Source organism: Canis lupus, chromosome 3 (assembly GCF_003254725.2).
Source record: "Canis lupus dingo isolate Sandy chromosome 3, ASM325472v2, whole genome shotgun sequence".
Lineage (NCBI taxonomy): Eukaryota > Metazoa > Chordata > Mammalia > Carnivora > Canidae > Canis > Canis lupus.
In genome coordinates, this window is record NC_064245.1 from 84974228 (window position 1) to 84997262 (window position 23035).

General features: G+C 45.4%; 2 long non-coding RNA genes across 3 annotated transcripts; one reads left to right on the forward strand and one right to left on the reverse strand.

The window, feature by feature from the left end:
• On the forward strand, positions 1-21228 carry LOC112653791 (uncharacterized). 2 transcript variants are annotated; one of them, XR_007409990.1, is made up of 5 exons: positions 1-967; positions 4893-4991; positions 10150-10285; positions 20235-20348; positions 20456-21228. It is a non-coding gene; the product is annotated as an uncharacterized LOC112653791 (long non-coding RNA). The 2 variants fall into 2 exon arrangements; XR_003132534.3 differs by having other exon boundaries at positions 20235-21228.
• LOC118354320 (uncharacterized) lies at positions 15778-23035 on the reverse strand. Its single transcript, XR_004814667.2, has 3 exons — positions 22964-23035; positions 19660-22674; positions 15778-16662 (listed from the first exon to the last, which is right to left on the reverse strand). It is a non-coding gene; the product is annotated as an uncharacterized LOC118354320 (long non-coding RNA).

Below are 23035 nucleotides of genomic sequence, written 5' to 3' on the forward strand. Positions count from 1 at the left end.
TTCCGAGCAAGGTGGAAACTCACCCAAGACTGTACGGCAGGCTAGCTGGTGGGCAGGAGCAGGAGTCAGGGGACTCCTCACAAATTCACAAGTTAAGCTTGGCAACCTTATCCTGAAAGGTGGAACCACCTGAAGGCAAGAGCGGGCCCTTCTGGGCCAGATGCATATTCAGAACTGGGCTCAGCCTGTTGGCCGGGTGACGGTGGGCCTCAGCTCCTAATCTATAAAATGGGGTTGACAGTCCCCTCATTGTAGGGTCTCTGGCAAGAACTAGAATGGTTTCTGTAAGGTCCCTGGTGTAGAGTCGGCTACTTTTAGTAGCCCCTGGGGGAGGCACAGGCGGTAGGTACCAGCCACGGGGCAACAGTCTTCGGTAAGATTCTGGAAGGGAAGTGGGGTGAGGAGGAGAGAGATTCTCATGAACTTCGCCCACGTCACAGCTCTGCCTGGAGCCAGTCAATGATAAAACTCATTCAGTGTGTTGGGCTGAATCTGTATGAGAAACATGTTCTAAATGAAGTTTTATAATTAATGCTCTTCTCTGAAAGGCAGAGGAGAGGTGGCAGGGTTTCTGACAGCCAAAGCGTTTCCTGAATATTTGACAAATGCACGTAGCGTAGGCAGCACATTATTTAGGCGCTACCTGGAAACCTGAATGGATGGAAAGCTCCGATTCTGACCACACGATGCCCACAGGGAGGCACCTTCGGGCTCCCAGAGTCGCTGACACTGGGCTCCAATGTCGGGGTGAGGTCCCGGAGGGGTCTGCTATAAAGAAGCCGTGGGACTGTGTTATTGACCAAATCAACCTGTTCCTATGTAAATGAAGGCCTCTGGGGTGGCCCGAAACAGATTATTCTCCAAAAGATCGAAAATGCCAAAAGCATTTGCAACCTCCTGCAGACAGTCTGGCCGGACACACTCCTGGAGCAGGTCGGATGCACAGAGTCCATCCCGCCTCCCTCAGGTCAGGCACGCAGAATATTTGTAAGCAATTTACTCCTGGGCGATGCCTTTGCTCACAGCTGGAGCAGTTGGTTCTGAACTACAGGCACGGTGAAGGGAAATGGGTTCTCCAGAGACCGGGTCCCAAATGGCCAAGGCTTGCTCTCAGTGCTGCACGACATCCTCCCGGGCTGTCCCTGCCCAGGTGCCACCGGCCAGCTTAGCAGCCGTGGTCCTGGCGTCTCTGGGCAGTACCTGGCTCCTCCAACAAACCTACCTCGCCTTTCTTTCGCTGGCCAGGGAAGTGGGCACCATGCCCCACTCCTTTGCATCCGGGGGACCGCCAGCCAGCACCCATTCTGGGGGGGTTGGGCCCCAGTCCCTCAGGGGTGCTTCATGGAAGGTGGCCTGGGCTCTGGACCCAGTGTCTGGGTTTGAGTCCCGGCTTAGCCTTCCAGCAGCTCAGGTCCTGACGTGCAAGCTAACATCCCTACACCTGCCTTCTTTTTCCCACCTGCAAAATGGACAGAATGCTAATACCATGGGCCAACAATCAACACCTGCCCTCTCCCCCACAGACACAGTTCCGAGCACTGCCTGAGCCAGCCAGCTCATCCTCACACAGTGACAGGAGTCACTCGTGCTGTTCTCCTCCTGCCCCCCGCACCTCCCCATGATGGTCAAACAAATTCAAACCCCCGAAGGGACTGGCACAGTTCCTGGCCCCTAACGCTCAAAAAAAAATCTTAGCATGGGATGATTTTAAAGGTCATACTGATACAGTTTTTAAAGTTCATAGTGTGCATGTATAAAAAAAGTGGATCCTAGAAAGAAACCATGCATGCACCTTGCCCATAATTTCGATGATGTCACTACTGAAGTTGAAGATAGAAATGATATGAAAGTAAAACGAGAGAGTCAATTGTTAGAAAGATGCAGTAAACAACAGCCGAGGCACGAAAGAGATTCGGCAAAAAAATCACTAAGGTAGAACACAAAAGCCCACACATTGGGGAACACTGCCTGAGACCCCCAACGCTGCCTGCTTCCAGGCATTGTCCTCTCTGCTCCTTACAAATGCCTGCCTCTACTTGGGTCAGCCGTCCAGAAAGAAGTTGGCTGGGATGCGTCCCATTCCCTGAAACCAGTCTATCCTAACAGTTTCCTGCGTCAAGGTCATACCCTCAAGGAAAAAGCAGAGGGTGTGTTGCCCACACCCTAATCTAGAGGCAGCCGGAGACAGCTCCTACTAGACCGTGCCTGTCAGGGTGCACGATGACTGCGTGGGTCACGACCCAGAGGAGGAGGCGCCACCTGTCCCTCCCGACAGCGACAGGCCCCCGAGCAGCTGGAAGCCCTGATTGCCGCCCTGGCCCCTTCAGTTCATTCCCCACTTAACCATCAACAAGCCCCTTCTTGAGCAATTTGGAAGGCACTTGAGCAGTTGGCCCGAGCCCCGGGAGGCAGAGGGAAGGGGTTGGCTGGGCCACCTACACCTGCCCTTGAAAATATTTACAAATAGGTAACTCTTTAGCTTTTCAATAAGATCTTGAATCATGAGGAAGTTGTTGAGGCTCTGGGAGACCTATAAAAGCCTTGGTCAAGGGTGTTGTTTGCCTCTGCACCAAAGCACGTGGATGTCCCAGTCAACTCAAGCCTCTGGTCGTGTTATTGGGAAACCAGGGGAGGCGGCTGGCTTTGCACCAGGCTGGGCCTCTGCTTTGTACCACTGAGGCTTCTGGCTTTCCAGCTGCTTCCACATCACCTCTGTGGAATTCCTGTCATTCCCAGAGGAAAACACGTATAGAAAAAAAACAGAGATAACTTCCCTTTGAAGGCTTCCAAACCTTGTGCCACCAAACACTAGGATTCCCGGGCTCTCGGGCCTGCGCTCTCGCCTCGCTTTGTTGTTGTTGTCGCTCCTTCCAGGGCCTCTCAGGTGAACCCCGAGAGTAGCCACCCTACCTCCATGAATCCCTGATGCCTCAAGGTTCAGACTCATGTCTTGGCTGCTTGCAAGATACTCAAGACTCTCCTAAGTGCCCTTTGAGCATCATCTCATGCAAACCTTATGATGACCTTTGAGTCTGGGTCTATTTTTGTCCTGTTACAGGAAATCACTCAACAGGAGTCCGGAGTTAACATTCAGGCCTGGTGTAATGGTTCCCCCAGTCATCAATATTTCTGCTTGCCCCTCCTCCCTCCTCGCCCTCCTTCTCCCTGCAAACAGAGGTTCAAAGAACTTAAGCAACTTGCCGCAAATCCCAAAGTCAGTTAAAGAAGGGATGGGATCTGAAGTCAAGATTGTCTGCCTCCATCTTCATGCCAAGGCAGATGGAATCTCTCTGTGGGTGGAACATGCCAGCTCAGGGGCCCCGGACTGAATCCCAGACATAGAGGAGGGCTTGGACCCGTAACTGGCAGCCTGGTGGATGCGAGAGGGAAAGCGGCTGGGAGCTTCATCTCCTGGACATCGGCTCCCAACCTCTACTTTGTGTCAGCCCCTACAGACCTCCCCACCAGGATCTCAAATTCTGGACCCTCCTCACGCAGGGCTGCCAGATTCAGAGAAAAAAAAAAAAAAAAAAAACAAATCAGAGCTCCCAGTTAAATTCTAACTTCAGATACACAAGGGATAATTTTGTGATGTAAGTATGAACACCCATTCAATGGAATAACAGGTGGGGTAGCAAAGATGATTCATTAAAATATTATCACAGTTCTTTGATCTCCCAAGAAACAAACTGGGTAAGCAGAAAACATTATGACTTTAGTAGGCTATTATTATTTTATGTTTATCGTTGAGACTGACCTAATCTTAATCCACTAAAATGATATAGGTGTTAACCAAAGACATTAACAAACATAAAGCAAGATTTTAAAGACCTGCAACACAGATAAGTTATTTTGCAGTACAGCACTAAGAATCGGTGTCAGTGTGTAATATATAGTATATATTACTTCTTTTTCTCAGATGATTTACTGGAGCTAGAAGGATAAAAGTAAGCCTTTAAGCTATCTCACAGACCTTTAAAAAATATCAAAAACTGAACAAAAAGATGTAAAAAAAATGATTGACCTACTAATCCCCAAAGAAATTAGAATAATAAAATATGACTTTTCATTTATTAAATGAATAAATGAAATTTAATAAAGTTGACAGTGGCTAGTGTTATGATGGACGAGAAACCACTACATTTCCCATGAGCAATTTGGCAAAACACATCAAAAGTCTTAGAAATAGCCATATGCTCCGACTCAAAGACATTTCTCCTAGGAATTCATCCTAAGAAAATAACTTGGGATAAGTGCAAAGATTTCACTGCAAAGGTGTCCACTGCAGTATTGTTTTTTGTTTGTTTGTTGTTTTTAAAGATTTATTTATTTATTCAGAGAGAGAGAGAGAGAGGGCACAGGCAGAGGGAGAAGCGGGGTCTATGCAGGAAGCCTGACTTGGGACTTGATCCTGGGTCTCCAGGATCACACCCCAGGCTGCAGGCGGCGCTAAACCTCTGTGCCACCAGGGCTGCCCCACTGCAGTATTGTTAATGTATATATACTGTAATAATATATGTCATCATGGGTAATTATATGTTATTGGTAGTAATAAATATATGCATATATGTGTACATATGTCACATATAAATATATAATATATAGTATGTCTTTATATGGTATGTCTTTATATTATAGAAATATAGATAATTTATGTTATAGAAATATATAAATAAGAAATATAATTAATAAAATCAATATAAATATATTATATTTATATATAAATATAATATTAATTATAATTAATAAACACATGCACCAATGGGGGAAGAGGTAAATAAATTTTGGCACACCTGTTCCAAGGCAGGCATTTTAAATGATGCTGTAGAGGAATAGTCCAAAGTATAAAAGTGCTCACGAGTGCGCTCCTTCTTCCTTACATGGCCCCACAGCTGGAGGGGAGACAGCAAGCACAAGGGGATGATAAGCATGAGGACAAAAGCCACCCGCTAAAGATGACACCCAGGAAAGACAGAGGACGGGAAACACAGGTAACACTGTGGGGCCACTCCACCAGTGGTGAACTTGAACTCTAGACTTCTCAGGAAGCCATTTGCCTTTTCTCACTGGGAGCTTTCAGAATTTTCCCTTTCAATGAAAAGTACAGCACACCTAGGATATTAACAACTTAAAAAATAGACGAGTTCTATGTAAAGAAAGCTTGTAAGTCACAAAGATGCGAACTTGTGTTTTCTAGAAATGGGTATTATTTTATCTTTTTTGCAGAAGATTAAGTGAAGCTGCTTGAGTCCACAGAGTCACAGAGCCAAAATTCAAGCCTCTGTCCACTGGAGTCTTACATCTGTGCTCTGTGTGGTGACTCATGCTCACTGAAAGGAACCAATACAAATTGATGAAATAACTAAATAGGACTTCAAGTGTTCCTTTACCCCAAGATTATTCATTCCTTGGGGCGCCTGGGTAGCTCAGTGGTTGAGTGTCTGCCTTTGGCCCAGGTTGTGATCCTGGGGTCCTAGGATCAAGTCCCACAACCGGGTCCCCGCAGGGAGCCTGCTTCTCCCTCTGCCTATGTCTCTGCCTCTCCCTCTGCATCTCTCATGAATAAATAAAGTTTTTTTAAAGAAAAAAAGGGAATGGGCTCTCTACAGAGAAGAGGATTCTCTTTCTGGAAGGGATACGTGGAGAGATTTAAGTAAGAAATGATGCCTTTGACCCTTGAAACTGTCCATAGGACAGAAGACAAAAGATGAAGCTCAAAACAGATCCCAGCAAAAGTACTCAGAGTAATTTTTGAAAAAATACAAACAGAAACCAGAGCTTACAGCAAGGGGGAGGGGGCGGTCACTGGTTATTCTGCATCCTTGCCAGTGCTTGGTGTGATCAGACTCTTGTCAGAATTTTCACCATTCTAGTGATAGTAAAATGGTATCATCTTGTGGTTTTATTCTGAATTTCCCTGGCTCTGAATGAAGAGCCCCTTTGTAGGCCATGGTTTTGGTTTTTATCTTCTTTCGCTGTTCAAAATGATCATACCTGACTTGTACCCAGCCATCTCAGATTTTCTCATTCATATGCACCAGCAATGGAACAGGCATGCAAGGAGCTCACAAATAACTTTAATTGAACATTGGAGCCATCGGTGTTTTGTCTCAACACTTCCCCTTTGAAATCAATTCTGCTTCGCCGGTCATTACATCTAATTGAGAATCACAGTCTTTAGAAGTGGAAATTGTGAAAGCTAACACTTGGTGAGTGTTTATTATGTGCTAGTCACTGTGCTGTGGGCTTTACAGATATAAAGGAACGGAAAACTTGCTATTTAACAACTTCCGTCCATGGAGAGGGAGTCTCTTATCTGGAGAGCCCTATTCTGCTGAGCACCTTAGTTCAATTATGCAAAATGAGTGGAAGTAAATTTGGTGCTCAAATGCTCTGCTTCATGGACTGAGAAGAATATGGGTTTCTAAAGTCATCGTGGAGATAGAGGGTAAGGAAGAGAGGCGGGAGGGGAAGAGAGGAACACTGGTCCACAGGGCAGGTGGATGATCTCAAGATGGTGAAGTGACCAAGGGGTTCTTCAGTCTTTAGTTTAACGATGTTCTTCCTTATATCTGGTATGGGGCACACAGTGCCTTACAAGTGGCTTATGGCTTTATTTGGTATCTGTCAAATTTTCTCATATGAAATAACACTGTGTTGGAGAGGAATCGCATGTTCAGGATACAGAAGCAACTCCTAAATTGAGCAAATTTGCCACATGCTAAAATTCAGAAGCAGAAGTGAGTGGAAGAATGTAAAGTGCCACTACCACCCCATTCACCTCATATGAAAGAGAATTTGAGGACATTCTCTCAAAACTTAAGAGGGCACACTAAACTCTACCTCTGAAACTAATAATATGGTATATGTTAATTAGTTAATTTTTAAATTTTTTACAAATTAAAAAAAAGAGGGCAGCAAGACCCTAGCTGACATCTAAGTAACACTTCCATTATCTTCTTTCCTTGACCTTGACAACTATCCTGTTAAATAGCTGCTGATATTATTCTTATCCACAATTATAAGACCTCAAGACTCAAAAAGGACAAGGAATACTCTACGAACAAATTTGGAATAGTTGATTACTATATTTCCAATTCATCTTGCAGACTGATAGACCCTTCTATTTCCATCACATACAAATGATGGACAAAATTTAAACCCTTCCCCCCAATGTTTAAATACTTGACCAAGCTTGAAAACAAGAGAATCTCCCCAGGCTCTGGGAACCAGCCATAGGAGCTAAAAGGAAAGAGTCCACGTGGGTATTGGAACAAGGTTGCAGAGACTGGTTGGAAACAACTAACCAGAATCTCAGCCCATGAGAGATTGGAAGCTGAAACTGAGCCCTCTCTTGCCAGAAGTTGAGAGTCACAAAGTTTTCTGTCTCTGACACAGGCAGCAGAAGTCCATTCATTGGCCAGTGATACAAAAAGGAAGTTGACCATCTTTCAGGACCAAGGAAGGTAAAAAAAAACACTCAAAAGAAAGCAGAACTTCAATCTGCATCATGCATAAGCCCCTGATCAGAATCTGCACTACCGATGAAGCACAAGAACTCATTCTGACAAGCTTACATAAAACAGGCCTGGAATCTACAGAATTCTGATCAAGTACATGTATTTCATTAGAAACCATTCCCACTGAAGATGAGCTCACAATAAAAACAATTAACGATCTCATGAAGTAAATAATTGCTGCAAGAGAAAAATCAGCAAACATGACAAATGCAACAAAATTCCAAACCAAGAGCTATGCATATAAAGCAGCCTTAAAGAGGCCTTAAAATCATGTAATTTGAATATGCAATAATGTAAAGAAATAAAATGCATTAGAGTAAGAAAGAAAATAAAATGAGAGAACACAATACTAAGGGAGGGACTATAAAATTTTTAAAACGAGTTCAACTGAACTTCTAGAAATAAAAGTAGAGTCATTAAAATTAAAAATTCAGTGGACCCACATGTGAAAAGGGAACTAATGAACTGAATGGTAGATTTGAGAAAATCATCCAGAATGTAGCTCACAACTGGGAGGTAGGAAATATGAAAACAATTAAGAGATGCATAACATCAAAAGAAAATATCCAGCATACATTTAATAGGAGTCCCAGAGAAGGGAGAGAGACCCCAGGAGATACTACTGGAGGTCCAGGCCAAAGCAGGATGCAGGGGTGAATAGGCAAAGGTTTTTTGGACATAGAAGTCTGAGATAATTTACTATAACATTCCCTTACTAAAAGTAATACCAAAGGTGATATCTCAACAAGAAAGAAACTCAAAAAAAAAAGAAAGAAAGAAAGAAAGAGAAAGAAAGAAAGAAAGAAAGAAAGAAAGAAAGAAAGAAAGAAAGAAAGAAAGAAAGAAAGAAAGAAAGAAAGAAACTCAACCCGGAAGAAAGGGGTAGGATTCAAAAAGCAATGGTAAGCCAAGAAATTGATGAAAAAGTTGATAAATCTAAATAACACTGAATGTAAAATCTCAGTAACAATGATGATGACCAACTGAGAGGTTTTACTTTTTAAAGGAAGAGTCAAAATATTACCCAACAATAATATAGAAGTTTGGAGAGGGTATTAGGAGTTAAAGTACTCTTATTTCCTTGTATTGTTTAAGAAAATGATAGGGCTATTGATTAGATCCAAACTTTTAACCACATGTGCTATTAACCATGAAATGAATAGAAATCGAATGTGTAGCTTCCAAACACGTGAAGGGAAAGAGGTAGATGGAGAAGCAAAGAAAAATCATGGCAAATAGAAAAAATAACAATCTAGTATAAACAAATTCACACATATCAGTAATCATAAGAAATATAAATAACCATAGAGAAACCCTCCCACACAGACCCAGGAAAAAAATATACTAGGAGGCTCACTGCAGTATTATTTGCAACAAAAAAGAATTAGAAGCAACCCAAATTTACCATCCTTAGGAGACTAGATCAATACATTGCAGTATATTTATAAGTTGGAACTCTCTAGAAGAGTTTAAAACAAATAAAATGGACTTATGTATAAAATTGATTTCTATGTATCAATGTGGATAGGGCCCAACATATATTAATAAGTAAAAAAAAAAGGCAAGTTTCAGAATGATATATATAGTATGATGCCATTTGTTTAATTTGTTTAAACACTCAAACAATGGTACATATTGTTTATAGAGTGAAACTACAAAAACATAGATGGGAAGGATACACATGCTTCTGGGAATGGAAGGAGGAAGAAAGGGAGGGAAAAATCCATAACTGTGTCTTTAGTATCTTGTTTCTTTACAATTATCTGAAGCAAATACAGCAGAAAGTTACCTGTGTATTTAATCTAGTTGGTGCTTTATTCTTTCAAAGATTTTATTTATTTGAAAGAGAGAAAGAGACAAACAAGCAGAGAGGAGGGGCAGAGAGAGGGAGAAGCAGACTCCCCAATGAGCAGGCAGCCCCATGCAGGACTCGATCCCAGGACCCTGAGATCATGACTCGAGCTAAAGGCACCACTCAACCAACTGAGCCACCCAGGTGCCCCCAATCTAGTTGGTGGTTTATAATACTCTCTGTCCTTTTCTGAATGTTTGAAATGTGTCCTAATAAAAAAAGTATTTTTGATTCAAAATATCATAGAATCAGGCTTTTTAAAAAGATTTATTTATTTTAGAGAGAGAGAAAGAGAGAGTTGGGGAGGGGCAGGGGCAGAGGGAGAGAGAAACAAGCAGGCTCCACACCCAGCACAGAGCCCTACTCGGGGCCTGATCCCACAACCCTGAGATCACGACCTGAGCCAAAATCAAGAGTCAGATGTTTAACCAGCTGCACCACTCGGGCGCCCCAGAATTGGGCTTTCTAATCATTAAATTACACCTACATTCAAATCTTAATATAATTTAATTAAAAATTCACTTCCTATCAGAAAAGGAGACAGAACATGAAAGACTCCTAACTCTGGGAAACGAACTAGGGGTGCTGGAAGGGGAGGTGGGTGGGGGCCTGGGGTGACTGGGTAATGGGCACTGAGGTGGGCACTTAATGGGATGAGCACTGGGTATTATTCTATATGTTGACAAATTGAACACCAATAAAAATAAATTTATTAAAAATAAATAAAATAAAATAGCAAGAAAAAAATTTAAAATAAATAAAAATTCATTTCCTCAGCCACACTAGCCACATCTCAAATGCTCAGTTGGTGCTATTGTATTGGAAAGCACAGTTTTAGAACATTTCCACCATCACAGAAGTTGCAGAGCCTCAAGACCATCCTGGTCCATCAAACATCTCTTTATTTAATGCTGTAAGTAAATATCAAGGATAGTAATATGCAAAATGTAGAGCAAACGTGCCCTGAGCCCACAGCATACCTACCTACCACCATGGGAATTTGGTTAAGTTTTATCATTGCGTTGCGTCGTGTTTTACCAAATTGCTCGAAGTCCCCAGAAGGCTGACATCCAGCTAATTGAGATTTTCCTATAGTATTTCAATGGAAAACAGCCACAGTAATTTAGAGCCGGCAATAATGATAAGGTTGTTCCGGCCCCTATATATTTGATTCCCTAACTATTCCAATTGCACCCAATGTCTTCCCAAGGTATAAATCTGGTAAAATTAACACAAATAGAGACATTTCTCAGATTTTCTCATTTACTAAAGTAAATGCTTTAAACATTTCCCTGAATGGTCCGTATTTCACTAGGAATCTCTGCATTAAGAACAACAAAAACTCATTACAAAAGCATTGAGAAGGTTGGAAAAGCAAGCGTTGGCTTGAGGACGGAAGAGGCGTGAGACTTTGCCCTCAGACCTCAGAATGATTGCCCGTCATTAAATTCTTTTCACCGGGGCTCTAATTGACTTTCTCACCGGCACAAATTTTCCCACATCTCCTCTAGCTGTCTCATCAAGGGTGACCTGTGAGATAGACCAAGGCAAACGTGAACTGGTTTCTGGATGGACATGGCCACCAAAAGACAGTTGTTTTTACTAACCGTCATTGGGTTAAGACATGAAAAATTGTTTTACTTTTTTTTTTTTAAGATTTTATTTATTTATTCCTGAGAGACACAGCGAGAGAGGCAGAGACAGAGGCAGAGGGAGAAGCAGGCTCCATGCAAGGATCCTGATGTGAGACTCGATCCCGGTTTCCCAGGATGACACCCTGAGCCAAAGACAGACGCTCAACAGCTGAGCCACCCGGGCGTCCCAAGATATGAAAATTTTTTGGGCTACGGAAGGCCTTGGCTGATATAAAACCACTGATGATGTGGCCCAATGAGCAAGTCCATTTCAATACTATAATTCCATGAATGGGTGAGATATATTGACTTATTCATGGGACAACCATATTTTGAACACCTATGAGGCACCAGGCACCTGTCTTTAGGGGACACTGAAGTATAGAGACAGACGCAATCCTGTCCTCAGGTTGCTTAGTATCCACAGGAAGGCCTGATGTCCTGGTCTGTGACACCAGGTAACTCATGAGCTGAGCTGGGCCTAGCCAACTGAAAAGCTAACAGAGTGTTTTGAGGCCTGGCAAATTGTGGAGTCAGGTTCTCTCCATAAAGAGAATTGGGATCTTTGTCAAAAGATGAGGCTTAGTTTCCTCCAACACTGCAAGTCTTGGTGACGAAAATCTCACCCCGGCCTGCCACCCTTTAAGCCATTTGCATGGTTCTTGTTAAACATCCAAATCTCTCCAATCCCACTGGGATAAATATGCAGTTACCACCCTAGAGACTTTCTGAGGAGGACTCAAAGTCTAACCAAGAGATCTAATTAGATGGAGAAATGAGATGTTCTGTGGTCTTGGGCCGGAGATGATTATGCTTCCAGAGCAGGAGAAAGAACTCACAGCGGCCTATGTCCCCACCGGAAGCGGCTAACTTTTGTTGCTATCGCCTTGCTTTCAGGGGACATTCACTCATCACTCATTCAGTCCTTACGAGTCTGCCAAGTGGGCACCTTCACTCCTATCTTACCGTGAAGAAAATGAGTTCAGAGAAGTGCCTTGGAGGGGCCCCTCAATGTCTTAAGGTCAGAACTCAGGTGTACCAGCTTCACCTTCGTGCCCTTGAACACACCTGCTCTGACTTTCTAGTAAGGATAACCTACCTCTCAGGTCCCTTCCAGTGTCCTTCCCTGTCATGCAGCAGGAAGTCAGGAGAAGCAGTTAAGCTGCTGGCAATTAAAGGATTAGAAATGTAAACCAAAAGGAACACTAACTCATGTGTCCCTTTTTATTGCTTTCCAGTTTGATTCACTTGATAAGGTGATGAGAGAATACAGCCCATTGAGGCCTTTGATTACCTTGGTATCCAGAAAGCGGTGATACCTTCCTCATCATTGTATTTTTGTGGACAGATTAAGCATTTTGTTAAGATTTTATTTACTTATTTGAGAGAGAGAGAGAGAGAGCATAAGCAGGGGGCAGAGGGAGAAGCAGGCTTCCCACTGAACAGAGAGCCTAACACCGGACTCGATCCCAGGACCCCGGGATTATGACCTGACCCGAAGGCAGATGTTTACCCAACTGAGCCGCTCAAGTGCCCCTTAAGTTTTAAATTATAAAAACTAATCTGCTCTGATATCAGGAATAATGTCAACTTTGATAAAGCTTTACATGCCATGAAGATTGCTCTCAAAAGGACCTGATTTGACTCGATGAATAATTTAACAATTGATTTTCTGGCAGAGACACTAAAGAAGAAAAGACACTGTCTCCCAAAATAATCTCGGGAGGAAACATTTCCTTCGCCCTGAGACCTTTGTCTCGCCTGAGGTTTGATGGGCGATCCCACCTCTTGTCCCCATGATGCCTGATGGAGGGAGATTTATAGCTTTTCAAATAAACTGTGTATTTTAGTGTGAAGATGTGTACCCAAATCCTTGTCCAGGGCATCAAGGAGAGAGATGCTTCCCGAATGTTCATACCTGGGCTGGGCACAGGACTACAAAGACCAAGAGTATATGACCTTCACCCTGTCAGAACGGAAGGTCTGGAGGCAGAGGCTGCAAACAAGCAGAGACTCCAGTTCGGAATGAGCAACGCCCTGTTTGCTCGGAGGGGTGTCAGGGAAGGTTCTGGAGAAGTAAGGGAGGCATAGGGAGGGGGGCGGAGCCTGGCATGGTACCTTCTGGAAACTGTCTGCATCTGAGCAGCCTGGACCATAGCATGGTGAAGAAGTAGGCAGAAACCACATTATACAGGGACCTGTACTCACTGGAAGAAACTTGGCCTTTCCCCTGAGGGCTTCAATCCAGCAGGCCTGGGATGGGGCCCAGGAATCCGAATTTTAAAAAAATCTCCCTGTAGGAACAGACTCCATTTTTCAACACTGTGTTTTCATGAGCATCCTCCACTAGGACAGTATCAGACGCATGCCTCACTTTTAGAAGGAGTATTTCTGCAGCACCACCTTTGCTATCATGAAATGGGATATACAGTCAAATACAACCTAAGGGAAAAAATGTTTTAAAGATTTTATTTTTATTTTATTTTTTTTTATTATTAATTTTTTTTAAGATTTTTATTTATTTATTTATGAGAGAGACAGAGAGAGAGAGAGAGAGGCAGAGACACAGGCAGAGGGAGAAGCAGGCTCCATGCAGGGAGCCCGACGTGGGACTCGATCCCGGTCTCCAGGATCACACCCCAGGCTGCAGGCGGCGCTAAACTGCTGCGCCACCGGGGCTGCCCAAGATTTTATTTTTAAATGATCACTACACCCAACGTGGGGCTTGAACTCATAACCCCGAGATCAAGAGTCCCATGCTCTACCAACTGAGCCAGCCGGGCAATCCAGAAAAAAACAGATATTTTTTAAAATGATGATTCTAGCCTCACTGTAATGTAAGAGAGAAAAAGAAGGTAATTTTGAATAAGATGCATTTCAGTCTTGTACATACTGAGACACCAGTGTAAAGGAGCCAGACGTCTGTACCCACATGTGGAAACACGGTGAATGCAACAGCTACAGAGACTAGCGATACCGTGGTGACCATGACAATGACAACGTTGGAGTGGACGGCGATGAAAATACCGCAGGCAGCGTTACCATCAGTGACATAGTTTTCTGAAATATTAACAATCCTCAGATGAGTCCTCAATCCACCAACTTGTCATCAGCCCTCAATTCTCATAGCATGTGCTTCCTTAGAAAATTTAGTGTAAAATGTTTGTCAGCACTGGGCCACCTCCAATAAAATAAATAAATGAATACATAAATAAATACATAAATACATAAATAAAGACAGATCGCAAAAAGTGCTTTGATGATGTAAAAACAGGGCTCTGTTCTAGTCGCAGGTAGTGAGAAGCATCAGTCACCCATACTAATGCGCGGTGGACACTCGACGCTAGTGCAGGACTTGGGGTCTTCGATGCACAGGATCGTTCCACACGTTGTGATGCCTGGCACCCCTGGCCCCACCACGAAATGCCTTAGCACCCCAACCATTACAATGCACCTCAAGCAATGGAACCACCCTGGGATGGGGGGCAAGAGTCCTGGTCTCCGTCCTCACCCCTTCCTGCTTCTTCCCCATGGGAGGAACACGAGTTGACTTTTTTTTTTTTTAAGATCTTATGTATTTCTCCATGAGAGACATGGAGAGAGAGAGGCAGAGACACAGGCAGAGGGAGAAGCAGGCTCCTTGCAGGGAGCCCGATGCGGGACTCGATCCCAGGACCTCAGGGTCACTGCTCTGAGCCAGAGGCAGACGTGCAGCCACTGAGCTCCCGCACCCCGGAGGAGCACACTGGTGGGTGCTCTGGGGAAGTCATCACCCACCCAGCTTCTCTGGTGGGGGAGCCCCACTGGAGGAAACACGCTTTCTGGACTGCTCGCCAGCCCGACGGAAATGCTGGCGGAGGCTGCACAGCATCGGGCCGGCGCGGAGCTCTGGAAGCACAGCAGCCCACCTGGCTACATGTCCAGCGGCCCGGGCAGCAGTAAGGCTGACTCTACTCTCCTGTCTCCTGGGCCTCATTTCCCAATCAGCTTGAAGGAAGCACTGAGGGAAGAATGAGGGTGTTGCTTACCGCCCTCCCACCCCGCATTTGGAGGAAAGAGAGGAACTGTTACTTCCAGGAAGAACGAGGTCATCCGGGGAGGGTGGTGGAGGCAGACACGAGGAGGCCGAGTCAGAGGCCGCGTAGAACCTCAACAGCGGAGGTGGCTTCTCAGAGCTCGGGATCCGGAGAGGTGCCTCCCAGCTTCTGGGAGAGGAGCCAGGGAGGGGAAAGTGCTTCCCTGTACCACCAGCCCCTCCCAGCTCAAACTCAGCAGCTGGGGTTTTCTGGGTCTTTTACAGTGGGATAGGAGGTACATAAAGTTTCATCTGGTTAAAAAAAAAAAGATTTCACTGCAAAAAAAAAATTTTTTGGAAAACCACTGATTTGAAGAATGGGCAGAGGGGCACATGGGGGGCTCACTGGTTGAGTGTCTGCCTTTGGCTCAGGGTGTGACCCCAGGGTCCCAGGATCAAGTTCCGCATCAGGCTCCCTGCCTGGAGCCTGCTTCTCCCTCTGTCTGTGTCTCTGCCTCTCTCTGTGTGTCTCTTCTGAATAAATAAAATCTGAAAGAAGAAAGAAAAGAAAGAAAGAAAGAAAGAAAGAAAGAAAGAAAGAAAGAAAGAAAGAAAGAAAGAAAGAAAGAAAGAAAGAAAGAAAGAAAGAAAGAAAAAGAAAGAAAGAAAGAAAGAAAGAAGAAAGAAAGAAAGAAAGAAAGAGAAAGAAAGAAAGAAAGAAAGAAAGAAAGAAAGAAAGAAGAAAGAAAGAAAAAAGAAAGAAAGAAAGAAAGAAGGAAGGAAGGAAGGAAGGAAGGAAGGAAGGAAGGAAGGAAGGAAGGAAGGAAGGAAGGAAGACAACACACACAAAAAAAAATCCAAAGAAATAAAGGGCAGAGAAAAGAGCAATTCACAAAGGTGAGAGAATTTGCTAAAAATGCAAGAGAAGGAGGAATGAATATTCACTGACAAGGAAGCCTAAGGAGTGGAGCTTTTCAGGAAGGAGGGAACCATCAGAGGCTCCAGGGGCTGGGGGGATGGCGGAGAGGATGAGGACGGAGATGTGACCAGAGGGTCTCCAGGCCTTGCAATCTTGGCAGGAACAGGCTCAGCAGAGAGCCAAGGGCGAGGAAAGAGGTGAGGAGGTTGGCTAATATTTCTCCATCGTGCAAAAGGCAATGGGGATGGCATGGCATCAGTTTCCCCAGTGCCCTTGGATTGTCAAAAGGATCCAGGCACAAAGGAAATTCAATCAAATGTTATTTGTTGTAGAAATGGAGAAATCCTTTGTCGAAGAGAGTGGCAGGAATAGAAGGAGCAGGAGGGCAAGGAGGAGTACAAGGCACACCTTTCTTTGGCGTCTTTCTTGGAAGGCCTGGGTGGTTTGCTTTTTGCCCTCTTTTTTCCCTCCGTGTTGAAAAGAACATTAATCTTTCGAAGAAGTCTGTCTCCGATGGGAGCTGCAGTTAACAATATATTAATGAACTGTGGGACCAGCAGGAGAGAATGGCTCCTCCTTCCCCTATATTCCACATCGTGCTGGGAGCAAGGACATAAATGTCGCTGGCTGGCTGCCTAATGGCCCATGGAAGTCACTTAGTTGACATCATTAATGCTGACCACTTCAAAAGGGCTTCCTCCTTCATTCTTCTAGAGAAACTACTGGAAAGAATCAGAAAGATAACAGACGAAATGACATCTCACGTAACCCTGGGTAAGTGACAGGGAAAAAATTAAGAATCCTAGGTGTCACTTGGCTAAGTGCGGCTCTGAGATTCAAACTCTGTCCGACATCTCCCATACCAGGCGTGGTGAGGAGTCGGAAATATTTGCATGGCCTTCTGAACCCTCTGGACAAGCCACCTGCCAGCCTCACAACTCACGGTAGGCCATTGGAAGGAATGAAGACCGAGTTTTTCAGCCCCTAGCTCTGATTTTACGAGTGACCAGATGCTTTCTCTGTGTCTCCCACCACCCTTCAGCAAAATTGACAAGTCATCAGGGCCTGCCATAGTCCTGGACCCACAGAGTGGCGGCAGCTCAAGGGTCAGGCAGGAAAAGGTGCCTGGTGTACTCTACTGGGTTAAATCCTCAAAACAGCTTGGGAGGCATTGCAACCCATTTTGCAGATGGGAAAAAAGAAACCAAGAAAACAGGTCACTGGCTTAAGGTCTCCCAGCTGATAAGTGGCAGAGCTAAGTCAAGAACAGAGCTATGTCTGGCTCTAAAAAATGTGAAATGATGAACGTATGAGAAATAATCCGATGAATGATAAAGGAATCATGAATGAACATTATTATGTATTTTAGAAATGTAAGAGTCCTCACTTGGGAACTTTTGTTTTTCTCCCTGTCGACTTCCAGAGTCACTTCTTTTCCATAAACAACTGTTAGGCCGACAGTCACGTTCGTGGTAGGCTATTTCATGATCGAAAAGGGATAACTAGGCAAGTTCTGGCACCTTCTTCCTACAGCACAATAAGGCTGATTGGTGGAACTTAAAGTATCCAGAAAATATTAAGTAGAGGGCAGCTAGAGAATACCATTTGTGGTTAAATAAATGTTTATATATCCACAAGCGGCTATCTGATTTTTTTATATATCAAATTTTTTATACGTCCACGAAATGGAATGCAATGCAACCACTAAGAACTTGATATTAAAGAGTCATGAATGGCATATCATAATGCAAAGTGGGAAAGAGATGCGCGTATACAATGCTAATAATAATCAACATGGAGGGTTAGAATTACAGACAATATTTTTTCTTTTTTATACTTTCTTGCGTGTCTCACATGTCCTTCAATTAGGATTCATGATTTTTAGAATTCGAAAATATGTCAAACTTTCCGCTGTCATTGAGCACTTGCCAAAATCAGCCCACTGTTCACCTTCCCGTGGGGTGCATGCGGTGTGTTCGGAAACCTCAGATCAGGGGCACTTGGGGGGCTCAGTGGGTGAAGCATCTGCCTTCGGCTCAGGTCATGATCCCGAGGTCCTGGGATCCAGCCCCGCATGGAGCTCCCTGCTCAACGGGGAGCCTGCTTCTCCTTCTACTTCTGCCTGCCACTCCCCCTACTTAAGCTCTATGTCAAATAAATAAATAAAAACTTTTTAAAAAAGAAAAGAAAAAAAACAACAAAAAAATAACAAAAAAAAAAGAAAAAAGAAAAAAGAAAAGAAAGGAAATCTCAGATCACCCTCTACTCCCATCCTCTGTGGACACCTTGACTCCCTGGGTCCTGGTTTCTCATTATACGACTTCCCGCCATTTTGCCTGTCCCTTGAATGGACTTGGCTAGAGGCTGAGGCTTCCAGGCAGTACCACTAAAGTCAACTTTCTTCCTGCCTTGGTATTTTCCACATTAGAATTTAGAACTAGGGGTTGAGGGCTCATTATACACCCAGTCAAGCATCTCCCAGGGTGTGTTGGTTCCCTGAGGAGGCTTTGAGAGCCAGCTCCAGCATCCCCAAGGAGACCACTGCCTCTCACCTGTGGACCTCCACAGAGCTGATGTTGGACTTGACGTCCATTCATTGTTACATGGTGTTTTTCTCCATGTCTCTTTGGGGCTCCTCAATAGCTCTTATCCAATTTACCCCATGAGCAAATTGAGCATTTGGAGGTTATACGGCCTCCCAACATCCTGTGGCTGGAAGAAGGCAGAAATAGAACCTGAACCTGAGGGCTTCCAGGTCTAAATCCCTGATGCCTTCCAGCTCAGCACTGTGACCTGGGGGTGCTTTTCAGAGGCACTCCCTGAGGGGCTTCATGTGCCCTCAAAAGCCACCCTAGTTTGGCCTGAAGGATCTGTCACTCTGGACACAAATAGCCCCTTTGGTGACAGCCAAGGTGTTAACAAGTACCCAGTGCTCACTCCTAAATTCCAGCATGGCAGCCAGGGCCTCTGGCAAAGCTGAATAAGACCACCAATAATCTCAGGAACAGTTCGTAAAAATGAATTTCTGCCTCTGATATGGAGGGGAAGACAATAGGCGAAACCCAGTAAGAATGCAACATCATTACTTACCAGGGAAATATGAATTAAAATCACTATGAGATAATCCCTACACATCTACCAGAGTGGCTAAAATTGTGGGTTTTTTTTTTTTTTAAGATTTATTTATTTATTTATTTATTTATTTATTTATTTATTTATTTAAGAGAGAAAGAGAGAGAGCACGAGCAGGGTGTAGGGGCAGAGGGAGAGCAAGAAGCCGACTCTGCACTGAGCTGAAAGCCCAACTCAGAGCTCGATCCCAGGACCTTGGGATCATGACCTGAGCGGAAGGCGGCTGCCCAACTGACCGAGCCACCCAGGTGCCTCTAGAGTGGCTAAAATTTAAAGACAGACAATGCCAGGTGTTGGCAAGGAAGCAGAGCAAAGAAACTCTCAAACATTGTAAATGGAAGGGCCAACTGGTTCAATCAGTGGTAAAACTACTTGGCCTAATCTTCTAAAGACAAATCAAATCCATTCCTAGGTATATATCCAAGGGAAACGAAAGCCTACGGCCATTAAAATATATGTACATGAACGATCCTACCAGCTTACTAATTAAATTGAGAACAAAGGTAGTAAATTTTCAAAGCCCTTCACTTCCTAATTCTTTTACTACACATTTACTATTATCTATGTATGCGTTTGAGGCAACTTACATCGGTTGCGTCTGCATGACGGGAGTACTAATAACTGCGGCCTGCTGCGCATCCATTCTCAACTCCGTGTTCAAAGACGTCGCGTTGAGATCTTCCAACCGGTGGCGGTGGTGGTGGCCGAGGAAGCTGACAAAAACCACAAATCAGGCTTTACTATTATTATTTTACCATTGGTACCAAGGTGGGAGAGCCTGTTGCCGAACACCTGCCAGCACACCACGGGTACTGAAGTTTTTTTTATGTACTTCATTTTATGTACTTTTTTTAAGTACTTCATTTTTATGAAGTTCATGCACAGGAAGGACAAATACATATTATTCGACGTCAGTGAGGAGAGTCCCAGGAGGGGCGGCCTCCTGCCCGGGGTGAGGCATGCGGGACTCTCACGGATCATGGTGATGTTACATGGGTGTAAACACACGTATGCACTTTCTTTACCATATGTAGGTGATACCTCAGTTTAAAAAACAAACAATTTTTTTTCCCAAACTGCTACCTTTCAAGGACTCCCCACCCCCACCCTAGGAAGGTGGGAAGCTTGGCATCCCTCCAATATCTCCTTTTTGTCTCTGCAGCACCATTCGAGAAGGAGAAAACGTCTCCAGTAACGATTTCCTGCGACTTCAGAGAACAGGGCCTGCACTGGCTGACCTTTATCATTGGCCACAAGTCCTCACTCTGTACAGATAGTGAGCAATGACTAATGTGTTCTGAGTACTGGTCTAAGGGCCTTGCCTGGGGCCTTGCCTCATTTAACCCCCTCAAAAACGGGGGGCCTTTCTGTCTCATTTTTCAGATAAGGCAAGGAGGCTAATGGTCAGCAGGTCATGCTGCTGGGAGGAGGCAGTCAGGATCTCGACCCAAAGAACCTGCCTCCGGTGACTTTGTCAACCACTCCACCCTCCTGACAATAAGTGATCAAAACAAGCTATTAAGTTATTAAACAGCTATCACTCCGATAGCATGGCACGCTGCCCCCTCCCGTGCCTGCATCGCCTGCCCCTGAGAAAAGAGGCACGAGAAGGTCCCAACACTTGGTCTCGTGGCCTGCTTTCCTGCCCTTCCCGACACACTGGGCATGTTCTGGAACTCGTCTGATGTGATGTTCAACTTCGCAGTGGTGAACGTGGTCAGCTATGAACGATCCAAAAGGGGAACCAGACTGGCAGTTTCAGGGGTGCGACTTGGTTAGCTGTGCCCCACGAGGTCACCTGTTCCATCTGAGAAAGGGAAACTCGGAGCATCCAGCTTCCCCGGCAAGAGAACTGTCGAGATCCTAATGTGTAGCTGGAAATTAATTATCGTGGCCCTGCCCTGTCTGGGCATGCGACTCTCCTCACACACAAATGACTCTGCAACATGACGGGGGCACCATGAAATCCACTCACCTCTGGATGAACCTGGGTGACTTACCGAGTCATGGGGGGGCAGGCGCGGGAGGTGCAGAGAGCCACTGGCTAACGGGACCCCATGAATAGGTCAGACAACCCCATCTCCACACCTGCCACTTAGCCTGCTACAGTGTCCAACGTGTAAGGTACCACGAAGTGTGTCTCCAGTTTCGCAGATGCCGTGCGTCATGCCCGAGCCTCACCAATGGGAGGCCCCCCCCGCCAAGATCACGCAGTCTCAGGGATGACATTCACTGAATGCCTAGGTTGGCTTTTCAGTTTCTGGATCTTGCCTATGAAAGAGTCCTGTCTAGTGGGGGGATGGAGATGGGCCCAGAAAAATCTGGGAAGCAAACGGGAGCCCATCTCGGGCTGCTGGTGGTAGTGGGGCCCTGCTGGGTGTCCACAAGGAGGATCTCGTGGATCCAGCTCCTGGAGCTGAGCCCAGGGGAGGATTCCTGGTGCGGTGAAACGCCCCTCTCCTTAGCTCTCCTCCAAACCCTCATGTAACCTTTCCTCTTCTCCGATCCTGTCTCTCCCCTTCTCCATCTCCATCTCTCTCTCTCCTCCTGGGAGAGCCGAAACACGTCAGTGACATGGCACAAAGGGAAGCTCTGGGGCTACACGTGGCCGCAGACATTACCCCAGACCCTGACCAGCTTACCCATTGGTCTCTAAGTGATCCTGATCTAGGAAGTTGGGGGGTTTCATGAGGCTCCTAAAGTGTTTGGAAGAGGTTAGTTACACTCTTGTGATTGTATACACACACACACAGACACACACACACGCACGCACACTGTTTTGATGTGATAGGTTCACCAGAAAGAAAAAAAAAAGTGAAAATTTCCCCCTTCATTATTCTACCCTCAACCTCTCCCAACCCCCAGAAAGAGAGATTAGGCTTGTAATTCTGGAAATTTGCCCCCAGGCCCAATTGAAAGGCATTTTGGACGTTTAGGGTCCTCGGATCTCCCACCTTTATGTAAGATGGGCTTTCCACCTGGCTCTACTCTCTCATTCTCCTTCTTTATCCGGTTAATTCCTATTCCTAGATTAAGACTCGGATCAAGAATCCCTTCTTCCTAGAAGCCAGAGATACCCACCGGCTCCCAGGCTCTCTGAGCCTCTTCCCAATCACGCCCTTAACCCCCCGGACACAGCCTCCTCAGTGGGAGTTTCGGCTTTGTCATCCCCTTCTGGACCACACTCGTCACGGTATCCACAGGTCTGGCGGGACACCTGGCACAGAGCGGATAGATCCCGGTGACAGGATACGTCGTCGGTAGTAGCAGGACAGTAGAATGCGCTGATGGACACCACAGTGTTGGTGACCTAGAGTCTCCTTTCCCGGGTAACTTTGCTCCCTGCCAACGCCTCACCACCCCCACCCCTGCCCACATCACCCTCCCTGAAAGGAGAGAGGAAGGCTGAATTTGGTGAAATCACCGGAGCTTGTGATTCGCTTTTTTAGATGATAGAACCAGGGCTCAGAGTCCGCAGCTCATCCTTGGTGACTCCAGGCCAGTGCGAAGCGAGGAAGAACGTGCCACCCAGGGTGAGCCTCCGATGCACCAGAGCCCCTTCCCACGACTCTGAAATCACGTGCTGCGATCATCGGTTCCTCCTGCTAAGACCATTTGCAGTAATTTCCTCCTTTCCCCCCCCCCCCCCCCCCCCCCCGCCCTTACCCTGCCCCAAAGTGGTTAGGCCCTTCTGGGTCCTTACATCACATTACAAACTGCCTGCTTGCTCGGACCTGCCCGCCACCAGGCAGAGAGGCCACACAAAGAAAAGGCACAAAGGGCCCCGTCATCCCCGGGGGGGATGTTTCCCTCAAGTGTGTCTTCTGGAAACCAGCTCCCAGAAGACAATCGTCCTTTAAGGATTTACCACCAACTGGAACCGCAAATTACCGTAGGTGCCTCTGGAAAGCCCAAGACAAACCGCTCCCCGGGGAGAAGCTGAAGAAGCGCTGTTTCACTTCC